Source organism: Cryptomeria japonica, chromosome 11, assembly GCF_030272615.1.
Source record: "Cryptomeria japonica chromosome 11, Sugi_1.0, whole genome shotgun sequence".
Taxonomy (NCBI): domain Eukaryota; kingdom Viridiplantae; phylum Streptophyta; class Pinopsida; order Cupressales; family Cupressaceae; genus Cryptomeria; species Cryptomeria japonica.
The window spans coordinates 320,318,581-320,331,650 of record NC_081415.1 but is presented as its reverse complement, the minus strand read 5'-3'; positions in this window follow the sequence as shown (position 1 = coordinate 320,331,650).

Sequence of the window (13,070 nt, the reverse complement as noted above, 5' to 3'; positions counted from 1 at the left end):
GATCATCGGTGAAATGGTTTTAAGTCATCATCAGAAGGGTCCTTTGTCGTTTGTTCACCGGTCCCGCGCACTAGGAATCACCGCTTGAGGCCATCTCTTTAATTTTTATTATATTCTTAAGTGTTGCAAAGTACCTATGGTTTGGCCTTTTAAATTTCCCAAGGATGCCCCCTCGCATGATCATATTACCCTTGATAGGTTTCCACATACTTAAAAGAATCCACTTAAGTGCCCACCTTAGTGTCGCTATTGTGCGAGATAAGTGTGTCAAAGGAAACACAAAGAAATGTTATCATGTAGGCTTTTTAGCAAGAGGTATCGACCTTGCGAGATAAGGAAGTAGCAAGGCTTGCAGAGAAAAAATTATCCCGTGACACATTTGAAGTGATAATCAAGCACCACGGGATAATAAGGAAACAAAAGTAGCAAAGGGATCCTTATCTTGTAGTAATTTCATGCAAACGAAAAGCTCATGTGGGATACAGAGCATTCATGGGGGTGGCAGTAGTTTTCAACATGTATTGTGACCATGCGGGATAAGAGATGATAAAGAGCGCAAAAGAGGGTCTTATCTCATGGTGATTTTGTGGCACTGAGATGCAGTTGTGAGATAAGAAAGAACTTAGAATTTCAAAGAGAATGTTATCCCGCGAGGTTCCTAGGCCGACAAAAGGATGGTGCGAGATATGAGGTAGCGAAAGAAATAACAAGTGTGAAAGTTTGCTAAGGTGGTTCCCAAGGGATAAGGGGTAATAGAGGATTCTAAAGAGGCCTTATCCCATAGGGAATTTCATCTACTCAAAGATGGATGCTGGATAAGGGTTGCAAGTCAAGATCAAGAGGACCTCTTATCCCGCGCATCCCTGTAGGGATAAGAGATGGGTAGCGGGATAAGAGAACGTAAGCTTAAAGGCTTATTCCACATGGAGAAAACACACAAAGTAAAGTGCCTTCAAGTGGGAGACAATAAGGAGTTATGAGCAACATGGGATAAGGAAAGTCTCAGAGGACATACTCAGAATCTTGTCCCATGAGGAAAAACAATGATGATAATTGTGTAGTGGGATAAGGAGAGACATGTGCCGATAAAGATAAGATAGCAGGGCTTTATCCCATGAGGGTGAAAGAATGCTTCCGGGTGTTGTGGTATAAAAAGAAAAGGTAAATACATAGAAACCTTATTTCGTGAGGATAGTCAAGGTAACAAAAGATGGTACGGGATAAGGAAATAAAGAGAAATCCATGGAAGGCTTATCTCATAGAGATGGTGAAAGTCATAAAATGATAAAATTAATTCAAACAACATAAATTTTGAAATGTCTGAGGTGGCCAAGAGAGTCTAATAAATTCCATGTCATCATTCGAGGGTTGTCAAGGGAAATCTCAACCATTTATTTCCTAATCGATGGATGAAATTCAAATTTGGCGCCAATGACTAGCTCTGTCCAGCACAGATGAATTAATTGGGTCGCCATAAAAGAGAAATTCATCAATTTTTTTCCCAAACCTTTCATCCAAAGGAGAATTAAGAGACCTAAGCAAGAAGAAGAGAGAATTTCAGCAAATCACCATGCCCTCCAGTAAATTCAGCGGAGCAAAGGAAACCAGTAAGTTAATTGTTCCACCATCCTTGTGCATTTGCTAAGCTATTGTATTTGTGAATACATAGAGCTCTCTGTGTGTGCCCTAGAGTTTGTAGGGTTTGAGTCTGTGTGAAAATTTACAAGCTCTACTTTGTTTTTAAACTTAAAATGGCTTCCCTTGTTAAGGAATCTACTACTCCCACCACTGAGAATATCCCCGCGACTGGCACTAGTTCTGCAATGCCAAACATTACCCATGTCATTTCCCTTGATGTAATTTTGCCCGTGCTGGTAATTGAAAGCATTCCCGCTATTGAACCAAAGCCTCAATCTATCCCACAAATATTTGAGGAGGTAGAAGAAAAGCTCCCATCCCAAGGAAAAGCTCATAAGGAGGAAGAGAAAGACAATTCAGAAGACTGTCACTGTTGTCTCTGACAATGACTCTTCAGATGAGCTTGCCCCTCCTCCTAAAGCTAGGAAACCAATTCAAAAGAGGAGAAAGAGTGCCCAAAAAGCCTCTATTGAAACACCTGCAACTGAGACTCCTCTTCCTATAGAAAATTGTTGGCAATTGGAGGAATTAATTATGTGCTGCATTGATGTTTTGTCATTGATGGCAACACCAACTGTTTTGGTTGTTTATCGGTTTCCGATAGGTTTCGGTAGAGCAGTTGGATTATGATATTGATCTGGTATGCTTCAATTTGTGTAATTGGTTTGGATTTGTCATTCATGCTATTTAGATGTGTATCATGATCAGTTGGTTTAGGATTTGATGACTTAGGAGCTATCATTTGTTCTAGTAAGCCTTTTGGTCATTGATAAGGGTTTTATCGACAGAGCTTTGTTGAAGATATTTTGATGCACTTGATAAGTGGTGTTGGTGCAGCTTCTAGATGGATTTCAGGATGTTGTTGTTTATCTTGTTAATAGTCATGTTGATCGATGGTGTTGCATTTAGGACCGGACCCAATGCTATCTTATTCTTCTAGGTTATTGACCAGTTTATGTAACGTGTTGGTGGATGATCCCGATGCGTTTTTGGTTGGATCTATTGATTGGATTATGTTGTTTCAGTCTTAGGACAACTTGGTTGATCATTGGATTGTGGGTTTATGTTATGAATTTATTATATTATCTTTTAGGTGGCCGACCTAACAATTTAGGTCACGAGTTGGTATAAATATGATGTAAGATCTCTTTGTAGATCGTGGGTTTTTGGGATATAGGATTATCTATGTGTGAATAAGGTTGTAATCATATGTAGAGGTTTTGGTCGATCATAGGTGATCTAATTGGGTTGGTGAAAGAGGTTTAAGACCTATAGTACTGAGTTTAATCAAAACTATATTTAGGCATAGGAGATGTTATTCTTGTAGTTCACTCTTCTTTCCGGATTGTAGTTTGAATTTATTTTGTAGTCAGTGAGGCTCCTTTTGTGATGAGAAATCTGCTCTAGGCTATTGGTCTTCCTGCATGTGTAGGCCCCTCCTTTTGTTATCACATACTTACTGCATAATTATTATCTGACTATGGGTAGGCTTCCCACCGTGGTTTTTCCCTTTACTGGGTTTTCCACGTACAAATATTGGTGTTATCTTTTGTCGATGGTTGGTAAATGTTTTGTGGTTTATATTTGTGCTTAACTGTTATATCTGCTATTTCAGTATTTGGTTTATGTATTCTGGTAATAAGGTTTTAATGCTTAAATTTCTATAATATGTTGACAACTGATTCCCCCCCTCTTAGTTGTCCACCTGTTATCTAAGTTGTCTAACAATTGGTATTAAAGCTTGGTCCTCTCCACAGAAGCTTAACTACTTGAGGAAGATCCTATGGCATATAATATTTGAAGTTCATCAAGTTCATTTGCAGCTATTTTTTGGAGAGAAATTCCTAGGCTTGATGGAACAAATTACAGAGTATGGAAGATTCAGATGGAGACTCACCTGAGATGTCTTGGTAAGGAGATTTGGGAGATCACTAAGAAAGGATATATACCTCATAATCTAACATCTAGCAATCCTCCTCCAACAAGCTTGGATAAGGATATTGAAAATGATTGTAGAGCTAGAGAAGCCCTTTTGTGTGCACTTTCTGATCAACAAGTTATGGGACTAACTGACAAATCAACTGCAAAGGCTATATGGGATAAATTAGAGACTCTGAATGAAGGTGACCCTACTATTAAAATTTCTAAACTTGATGGTTACCAGGTGAGATATGATAACCTAAAGATGGAAGGATTTTTGCTTTTATGGAGAGAGTTAATGAAATTCTTCTGGGAATTTAGTGCTATGGTGGATCTCTGAGCGAAGATGAAATAGTTTCTAAAATATTGACAGCTTTCCCACCAGCTTATAAGATGAAGGCTACTGCAATTAATGAGTTGAGAACAATGATAAAAACCTCTATTAATGGGGATACCTTGGTTGGGAAGTTATCTTCTTTTGAGCTTAAGGAATTTGGTCCTTCTGGAGTTGCAAAATCTGAACCCGCTTTTCATGCATCTACATCATCTACCAATAACAGTGATTGGGAAGCCTTATATGATAAAGAATTTGAGGAAATGAAGAAAGAAGATGAAGTGTTTGAGCAACTTGAAGCCCTATTTTCTAGAAGAGTAGCTAAAGGTCCGACAAGAAGTAAGTATGAAGGAAAATCACCTTTTAAATGTTTTGCATGTAATAAGATAGGTCATTTTGCATCTAGATGTCCTGAAAGGAATTCAAGATTTGAGGAAAGAGATAGAAGATCTTTTAGGCCTTACCATGATTATCAAAACAATCATAAGTATAAGAGGAACAAAGAAAAAACATGCTACTATGCAGATGAGGAAGGTGTGACTGATTCTGATGATGAACCGACACAAGATTCAACTAGTGGATTTGACAATGGAAAGGAATGGGTATTCTTGGCTATCAAGGAAGATGATCTGGTACTTGAAGAAAAGGCCCTTGTTGATAAAGTTGAAGACAAGGATGAATGGGTGATAGATAATGGATGGTCACATCATATGACTAGAAATAAAAGGAAGTTTCTATCTTTGTAAGAATTTGATGGTGGTCTGGTTAGATTTGGAGATGACAAATCATGCATGATCAAGGGAAGACGAACTACTTAATTGGATGGTAAGAATGATATTGATAATATTTATTATGTTGAAGGTTTAAGGAATAATATTTTAAGTGTAGGACAGTTGGTGGATAAGGGATTTCAATTATAGTTCAAGGATGTAAAATGCAAGATTATCAACATATATGGATTGGAGATTGCAACAGGTACTCAGACTAAAGGTATCATCTTTCATTTGATCTCCGATGAGAAGATATGTTTGATTGCACAAATTGATGAGAGTTGGCTATTGCATAAGATGTTGTGTCATGTCAATTTTGATTCATTGTAAAGATCACTTCTACTAAGATAGTTAGAGATATACCTAAGGTTGTGAATCCCTATAATTTAGTATGTAAGGAATAACAAATGGGAAAGCAAGTCAGAACTTTTTTTAAGAGTATGCAAGATAAATCTAATGATGTTCTTGATCTTATTCATATTGATTTGTGTGGTCCTACTAGAATCAAAAGTTTTTAGGGTGATAGATATTTTATGCTAATCATTGATGACTATTCTAGAATGATGTGGGTTACTTTTCTAAGGGAGAAATCTGAAGCATTTGAAAAGTTTAAAATATTTAAAGCTAAAGTTGAGATAGAGATAGGATTGAAGGTTAAATTCTTAAGGTCAGATCAGGGTGGAGAATTCATATCCGATGAATTTAATAGTTATTGTGAAAATAATGGGATAAGGAGACAATTATCTACACCCCAAACACCTCAACACAATGGAGTTGTGGAAAGGAAGAACAAAACTATCTTGGATGTGGCTAGAACTATGATGATAGAAGCTAATATTCCTCATATATACTGGAGAGAAGCTGTGATCATGATGGTATACACATTCAACAAAGTTCATATCAAAGAAGACACCGGTAAGACACCTTATGAGTTATGGTTTGGTCATACACCTACAGTTAAGTATTTTAGAATCTTTGGTAGTAAATTCTCTATCAGAAGAGATGATTCCATTGGAAAGTTTGATCCTAGATGTGATGAAGGGATATTTATTGGTTATTCTAATGAAAGTAAAGCATATAGATGTTATAAAAAAAGATTGTAGAGAACTGTGGATGAGCTGAATATAAGTCAAATCAGAAATTATGAGAGAGAACCAGTAGTGATAAAGATCATAACTGAACTGATAGAACCTACACCAGAACATAATGTTGAACCAGTTACTCTGATAGTATCAAAAAATTCAACAGTAACTGAAGATCAGAGTAGAGGAACAAAAAATTAGAAGACTCCTAAGTATGTTAGGTTAAATCATTCAAAAGATCAGATAATTGGAGACAAGAAGAAGGTTGGTAGCTGATGAGGTATGTTTAATTTCTGAAATTGAACTGACATCAATAATTGAAGCATGTAAAGATGAATGTTGGATAAAAGCTATGGAAGAGGAATTAGATCAGATAGAAAAGAATAATACATGGACTTTAGTTCCCTGACCTAAAAATAAGAATGTTATTGAGACTAAATGGGTTTTTAGGAATAAATTGAATGAAGATGGACAAGTTGTAAGGAATAAGGCTAGATTGGTTTGTAAAGGATATTCTCAGAAGGAAGGAATTGATTATGATGAGACTATTTCTCCGATAGCTAGGATTGAAGCTGTGAGATTATTTCTTGCTTATGCTTCCCATAAGAACTACAAGGTTTATCAGATGGATGTTAAGTGTGTATTTCTGAATGGAGATCTTGAAGAGGAAGTTTACATTGAGAAACTTGATGGATTTTCACTTTCAGATGACAAAAACATGGTTTGCAGGTTAAGGAAAGATTTATATGGATTGAAACAAGTCCCTAGAGCTTGGTATGAAAGATTGGATAAATATCTTTTGAAGCTTGGTTTCACTAAAGGTAATGCCGATAGTAATTTATATTATAAGATCACTGATGATTACATATTGATTGTTGAAGTCTTTGTTGATGATAAATTTTTTGGAGGTGAGGATAAATTATGTATGAAATTCTTTGATAATATAAAGAATGAAGTTGAGATGTCTATGATTGGGGAGATGCAATTTTTCTTAGCTTTGCAGATTACTTAGACTAATAAAGGTATTTTCATCTGTCAAACTAAGTATGCTAGGGAGTTGTTGAATAAATTTGGTATGGAAAATTATAAACCGGTATGTACTCCTATGGTCACAAGTGAGAAATTGACAAAGAAAGATGCATCAACACCGGTAAATCCTACAAGGTAGAAGTCTATGATTGGAAGTTTGTTATATTTGACTTAGACTAGATTGAATTTAATTAATGCAGTTCGTATTGTATCAAGATATCAGAGTGATCCTAGAGAGAATCATGAGAGTGCGGTGAAAACTTTTTTTTAGGTATTTGCAAGGAACAACTAAATATGGTTTGTGGTATCCTAAAAATAATGATTTTACACTATGTGCATATACAAATGCAGATTGGGCTAGAGATGCTGATGACCAGAAGAGCACATCTGGTGGATCTTTCTTTCTTGGAAAGAAACTTGTTTCATGGATCAGCAAGAAGCAGTCATGTACCTCTTTATCTACTGCTGAAGTTGAGTATGTTGCTGCTACTACTAACTGTACAAAAGTTCTATGGATGAAGCAAATGTTGAAGGATATAAGGGTGGATTGTAATGAACCGGTAGTTATTCATTGTGATAAATCTACTACTATTGACATATCAAAGAATTTGGTATTTCATTCTAAGACAAAGCACATATCTATCAAGTACAACTTTTTGAAGGAGAAGGTGGAAGCAAATGAAGTCAAACTGGTTTATATGAAAATCAAAGAGCCGATTGCAGATATCTTCACTAAACCTTTGCCTAAGGAATCATTTGAGTACTTTAGAGACAGATTGGGGGTTTCTGCCCCTTTGGTAGAGACTCGAGTGATGCTGATTTGCATCAATTCGAAATGCATTTATAGAGATACTATTCATTTTGGATTAATGTGTTGGTGCTTCTACTTAGGGGGAGTAGTCAGCTATGTGGTTTGGTGGATTTATGATTTTTCTTTGATGTTTATGTCATATTTTTGGTATTGATGTCAAAGGGGGAGAGATATATGTGAAAAATAGAGCTTAACAAAATATCAATCAAAGTGAGATCAGAGCTTAACAAGGATATCATTCAGAGGGGGAGTTTGTTAACTTCATTGTAATATCATCTTATGGGAGATTGTTGGTTGTCTTCCTTTGGGGGAGACTTGTTTGGCATTTCTTGGCACTTGGATGTTTTTCACATCTAGTGTTGACATCAATGCAAAAGGGGGAGATTGTTGGCAATTTGAGGAACTGATTATGTGTTGCATTGATGTTTTGCCATTGATGACAACACCAACTGTTTTGGTTGTTTACCAGTTTCCAGTAGGTTCCGGTAGAGCGGTTGGATTATGATATTGATCTGGTATGCTCAGGTATGCTTCGGTTTATGGAATTAGTTTAAATCTATCACTCACGCTATTCAGATGTGTATCATGATTATTTGGTTCAGGATTTGATGACTCAGGAGCTATAATTTGTTCTAGTAAGCCTTTTGGTCACCGGTAAGGGTTTTATCAACAAAGGTTTGTTGAAGATATTTGATGCACTTGATAAGTAGTGTTGGTGTGGCTTCTAGATGGCTTTCGGGATGTTGTTGGTTATCTTGTTCATGTTCCTATTGATCGGTGGTGTTGCATTTAGGACCAGACCTAATGCTATCTTATTCTGCTAGGTTATGGATCGATTTATGTAATGTGTCGGTGGATGATCCCAATGTGTTTCTAGTTGGATCTTTTGATTGGATTATGTTGTTTCGGTCTTAGGACAACTTTGTTGATCATTGGATTGAGAGTTTATGTTATGAATTTATTGTATTATATTTTAGGTGGCCGACCTAATTATTTAGGTCACGGGTTGGTATAAATATGATGTAAGATCTCTTTGTAGATCATGGGTTTTTGGGATATAGGATTGTCTGTGCACGAATAAGGTTAGAATCATATGTAGACGTTTTGGTCAATTATAGGTGATCAAATTGAGTGTGTGAAAGAGGTTTAAGACCTTTGGTACTGAGCTTAACCAGAATTGTATTCAGGCATAGGATATTCTATTCTTGCAGTTCACTCTTATTTTTAGATTGTAGTTTGGATTTATTTTATAGTCAATGATACTCCTTTTGTGATGAGAAGTGTGCTCTAGGATATTGGCCTTCCTGCATGTGTAGGCCCCTCCTTTTATAATCACATACTTACTGCATAAGTATTATTTGAATGTGGGTAGGCTTCCTACTGTGGTTTTTCCCTTTATCATGTTTTCCACGTACAAATCTTGGTGTTATCTTTTGTGGATGATTGGTAAATGTTTTGTGGTTTATATTTGTGCTTAACTGTTATATCTTCTATTCTGGTATTTGGTTTATGTATTCCAATAATAAGGTTTTTAATGCTTAAAGTTCTATAATTTGTTGACAACTAATTCACCCCCCCTCTTAGTTGTCCACCGGTTATCTGAGCTGTCTAAAAAAATTCCCCTACTGTTGATAACCCTCCCGCTAAGGAAACCTCAATTCTTCAAGAGCCAACCCCACAGAAAGAAAACCCTCCTGAGAAACTACTCCTGCAAAGAAGCGATCTCCCAGAGAAACATGACAACCTAGAAAACCCTCTAAAGGAGAGTCATCAATTCAAGTAGATCAACTAGAAACAATACGTATTACCCCTTTGGCTCCTGAGTTGGCTGCAGAAGAATTGCAACATGAAGTTGAAAAGAAATTAGAAGAAGCTGCAAAGAGGGCAACTAGACAAACAAGAAGCCTTCACCAGGACCTGTTAGAGTTGTTTGAGGGGTCCTCCATGAATGACAACATTAGAATTGCCTTCAATGAAAAAGAAGCAGGATGCAAAGATACATTCACAAAAGAGAGAGGGTGAGATATATTTTATTCCTTTTATGGCAACAGAGACAAACTTGTCCCAGTGTCAAATCCTTGGACACTGAAATTAAGGAAGTTAGTAGGGACAAATGTTTTTGTAGAGACAATGTTAATAAGAGAGCTAGCCATTGCTTATGATCCACCAAGCCACACTGTAAGAACTGTAAAGGTTTATGTCCTATTGGACATCTCCCATAGGGCCATTGTTGAATGTTTTGGTTTGGATGGATCTACCCTCAATGAAATCAACATAAATAACATGGAAAGAAACTATCAATATAAAAGAGACAAGTATAGAAAGGACTTCGTTCATCATTTTATGAAAAAACTTTTCAAAAATTCACAGAATTATGTACTTCCATTTGAAAAAGATCCTTCCAGATTGGAGTGCTTTGAGCCCTATTTTGTTAAGACCTACTATACATTAGGGTAGGTTCTTGGCTTATATTATGGGATTACTCAAATGCTCATAGATTTCATGATGATTTTCATCAATATTCAACACCCCTCAATAAATGAGATGTATGACTTAGTAGATATTATTAATGATAAGATTCTTGAGGGTTTAATGAGAGCAAGGAATAAGAATCAAAACCTAGAATTTAGAAACAATTATTTATTGTGTCATCTTATTCTTTATCAGAACAGGGCTTATTGGGGTCAAGAATTGAGTATCTGGACAAATGACCCCCACATAGGTCTCTCATGGCCAGTGCAAAGATGGAATCAGGTGTGAGATAAAGGATCCAGGTTTGGCAATTATTCTATTTTTTTTGATAATTTTGTCATGAAGGTTTTGTCAAGGCTTGGAGTTAGACTGCCCAAGAATATTATTAAAAATTTGAGAATAAGGAGTTGGAGGGATGAAGGAATGATATATCCAAAGGGGGCATTCATCCATAATTTTGGAGATTTCTTTTGTATGGCAACTGCACTATTATCAGGGTATATGAGCAAGTACCCCATGTTTGCCACTTTTTATCTCTCCTAGGCTAGCATTCCTTGAGTTAATTTTGACAATTAATGTGGATGGAGAGAGAGAAAATTAAATCAAATAAAAAGGGGAAGCTCCTCCCTAGGGTGATTAATTTTGAAGAATTCACTATAGGTTGTGATACCTTAGAGAAAGTGCATGACTTCTTGGTAAAGAACAACAAATTGAAGGTTGCCCAAGCTAGGCATTTTGACCCTGAGGGATGTGTAAATGATCTCAGAGTATATAAACTAAAGGAGAAGGGCTAGTTTTATTCATTTGATAAATGAGAGGATTTAATTATAAATTCTCACCTTGCTAAAGTAGAACAACACAAGAAGAAATGGGAGCTCATGAAGAAGCTTGAGCAAGAAAGGAAGCAAGAGGATCCCCATTTTGAATTTTTTTATAGAATTTCAAAATGATTTTGCCAGGATGTCTTTCATGATAAGAAAGGCAAATGATATAATCAAGATGGAAATGGAGAGAAGGGATACCAGAGATAAAGAAGTTAAAATTGAGGGAAGATCTATTGACCCTTCCCCTACAATGTACAAGGTGAAGGGGCATATAGTAACAGTTGAAACAACATCTCTTGGCACCTCTAGGAAGACTTTTGATTAAGTTAGGAAGATTGAAAAGGGAAAGGCAAGGATGTCTGATTTTGGAGATATCCAGGAGGATTTTGATATAAATGTGCCACCACCTTCTCCCCCTCGGGAAACATTCGATGAAGATGAGGCTGCTGAAGTCATAAATGATTCAAACAAAGCCATTATCCTAAGCACAATCCCTGTTGAAGAGGTAGATGATGAAATAATTATTTCTTCAAAGAATTTCATTGCAGATGACAATTTTGTGAACTCTCCCAAGTTCAAATGTTTTTGGCTTAGGGAAAAGTTGAATAATCTATCTGATGAAGAGATCATAAATTTTGACAGGAACAGTTTCAGATTCATCCCTGAAAAAGGCAGGGAAATGATTAGAAATAGTGGCATGCTTCTTGTTCCTAGCTGAGACTGTGAGAAAATCCTTTTGTTAGATTAGATTATGCAGCAAAAAGACCCCAATTTTGTAAAGGAGTTCAAAGATCATGGGTATGGGGTGAGCATAGTCCTAAAGGCTTTTTCTCTATGATCAAAGGCCCCAAATGTCCAGAAGCCTATAGTTTTGCAAGGTGGACAACAAAAAATAGGGGATGCAGTAGTAAGGACACTTGAAGACACTACTGCATCAGAGTCTGTAGCAATTACATCACATGCAGTCCAGTTTGCTTAGTTAGTAGTAGAGGATCTTGCGCAAAAGAATCTAAGATTGAAGGATATGCAAGAAGTTCTCAATGCAAATTACAAAAAATTGTTCATTTAAAATTGTGCATTGAAGGAACAAATAAAGAAAGTAACAACAGATTGTTCAGGAGGAATTAGACTCGAAGAACTGGAAAGAATGAATAAAGAATTACAGAGGGTCAAATATGAGGCTGAAAATAATTATTTTGAAATAAAAAAGGCTTCAATTTTGAAGGTGGAAAATAAAGTTATTGAGAAATTGAGCTAGGTGCACACCTCATATTATTTGACTTCACAACTCCACATCTAGCTAGATGAAATTCTTTCATTCTTTCAGCCAATTAGGACCACTTGCCAAAAGGACATGACTTAAAAGAGGTCATGCTGGCAATTAAGAATGTGGCCTCTCCACCCCAAGTTGTAGAGATGACTTGGAAGAATTATAATTTATTAATTAAAGAATTGCCTAACATTAAAGATGAGAAAAAGGCATTGATGAAAATGATTGATTCTTTCCAAGGATTGAAAAAGTGGGATATCCCCACAATTTTGATAGGTGAAGGACAAATCAGGAGCCTAGAGGAGTGGAAGCAAAGTTTCCAAGATGCCATAAATATTGTTTTGACTTCCTTGGCCACTGATCCAGCCCAAAGTGATTCATATTATAATATCATTGATAAGATCATGGAGGTAGATTTCATGTACCATATATTTACTTTGGAGGCTGCAATATTGCCAACCCATAAAACAAAGGAAGCAATAAATAAGTTGCAGAGTTTGAGGGGTTTCAATTGGCCATTGGAAGAGATAGAAGCTATGCATATAAAGTAATGCTCCTTGGAAGAAGAGAAGCTTGAGGGAGAAGACTAGTCTTTTTCCATCTATTTTGTTATTTTTGGATTTTGTGCAAGTTGCTAATTTTAGGTAGAATTGAGAGAAGTGTTCAATAATCAAAGACCATTCTCCAGTTTACCTGCTGCCAGGCACTAAGGTGTACTTTAGATCATGATGGTTGTATGTGTCAAAGTACTAGTGAAGGGGTAGTTTTTTAAACCCACAATCCAAAGTTTCTAGAGTGACGCTCTCTCAGTACTCCCCTCATTTAATGCAATAGAGAAGTGTGCGTGTAGGTTGAGAAGGACAAAAAGGGGCCTTATGGGGAATTGTAATACATTGTACTATTGACATGTGTCTTCTTGG